The following is a 2247-nucleotide window of genomic DNA, read 5'->3' as shown; positions in this document are numbered from 1 at the left end:
TCTTTGCCGAGAAATGCGGTATATATATATATATATATATATATATGTATATACGGGTTTATGTAACATGAGTTACACGCAGAATTTTCTTATTCTTATCTTTTTTTATTCATGCACATTCATATGCATATCAGGAGGAAAGGAAAAAGAAAAAAGGAAAGAATTCTTTCTTCTTAATCTCGCTTCCTACGTTGAAATCACTTATGGCTACAAATCTTCGGGGCTATTTAGCGATTAAAATTCGCTAACTGGAAAGGGGATATTGCGATTCCTGTTTCCTCATGTGAAATTTTATATATGTATATATATATATTTTTTTCTTTTTTTCTTTCTCGAATGTTGCGTCACGCAATGAGTATAACATTGACAATTCTATCAATGTAGATTAGTAATAATGTTATTTGCACGTATAATCTTACAATATCGTTATATTATACGTGATATTATATACGTTAATTAAAAAAAAATGTATAAAAAATCACTGAGGTATTTCGGTTTTATTGCTAAAACATTTATAAATACGATTAAATAAATGGATTATTTGAATAAAGACGTGTCTTATTCGTCTTGCATTTTGTACGTTTAAATTTAATAAGTGCACGAACAATCTACAATTTTTATGATAATATCTTAATACTCGTGTGGAAAATAGAGGCTTTCCTAGAGTCAGTTTTCAGTGATTTTAAGAAAAATCTATCGATCTTGAATTGAAAAAAGAAGAATTTAAAAACAAGATTCGCGAAGAAAAAAATCATTGTTAAAAAAAAACACGGAAGTTTTCTTCTTCTTCTTCTTTTTCTTTTCATTCGTTTGAGCATTTTTCTTCGTTTAAGAAAATTTTCTATGATAATGGAATTTCTAACTTTTCTTTTTCTTTTTTTTTTTTTTTTCAAACTCTTCGATTCCACGAAACACGTGCAGCAAACTTTTACACGTGCACATTTTTCAATTCTTTTATTCAACGATAAATATACATACGTATAATGTTTATTCCTCGAACGATTCGAAACGATTTCTCGAATTAGATAAGACGCAATAAATCGACTCCCTCTTGCCGTGAAAAATAAAAAAAAAAATTCTTAAATCGAGAATTGGAATACGTATGAATACTCCTATCACGCGAAAGAAACCACGGTTTAAAAGAGAGAGAAAAAAAAAAATTCGCGTTATCAAGTTATCGTGAAGAAGGAAATACACAGTTTGAATATCATATTCATATCTGTGCAATATGTGCGATTATACACAAAGATAGATCAATTTTTACGATTCAAACGGATTATCAAGCAACGCCTTGAAGTTGTTATCGTTTTAATTTATTTCATTCTCGATCACGAACAGTTTATTTATTTATTTATTTATTTATTTATTTTTTTTGCAAATCGTAAATATTCATCAACTCACAAGTTTCTAGAAGAAGGAACTCTTTTAATTGGAATTAATTTCGTACTAATATATTATATAAAATTCAATGAAACTATATCGAATATTGCGTTTCTTATAATATTTATTGAAGCGTTTCCCTTATCTTTTACTTTTTATTTATTATTTTATTAGATTAATCATATTGCGTGTATATATATATAAACTTTATTTATCTTTTATATATAAATTATAACTTTCGTAATTATATCTATATTTTGAAATCTTTCTAAAGTACTTTCTAAAAATCAAAAGTTAATTATTGAAGTATGATTTGTTAATCCTCGATCAACGTCTATTATTATATATTAAAAAACAATCGATTAAATCCTCTTCCCTTACGAATATAATATATATTATAATATATCATAATATAAATTCATAATTCTTTATAAAATTCAATATAAATTATCCGGTTATCCAATGATCGATTTAATTAATATTTAAATGATTATAACGTCCATACTCGTATCCACATTACTGCTAAACTAAACTAACTTTCCATCCCTTCTTCCAACGAAATCAAACGTCAATAATCAAGTTTCACACTCGAGGAAAAAGAAAAAGAAGAAGAAGAAGAAGAAAAAAAATACTCGACTGCGAAAGAAACCATTGGATAATAATAAAAAATTCTCCGACAAAAAGAAAAACCCCCCCTTTTCTAACCATGATCCTCGGCAACTCTCGTTCGATGATAGAAAAACATCCGCATGTTGATGCAGATCGTACAGAATTTCCCTGGCGGCGACGATAAATCAGCAACTAACGACAATGGGAGCCAAGGAAACTGTTCCATGACCGCCATGACAGCCTGTGTCATTACTGCGT

Source organism: Apis dorsata, unplaced genomic scaffold (genome assembly GCF_000469605.1).
Source record: "Apis dorsata unplaced genomic scaffold, Apis dorsata 1.3 scaffold_99, whole genome shotgun sequence".
NCBI lineage: Eukaryota > Metazoa > Arthropoda > Insecta > Hymenoptera > Apidae > Apis > Apis dorsata.
Note: the sequence above shows the minus strand (reverse complement) of the source record.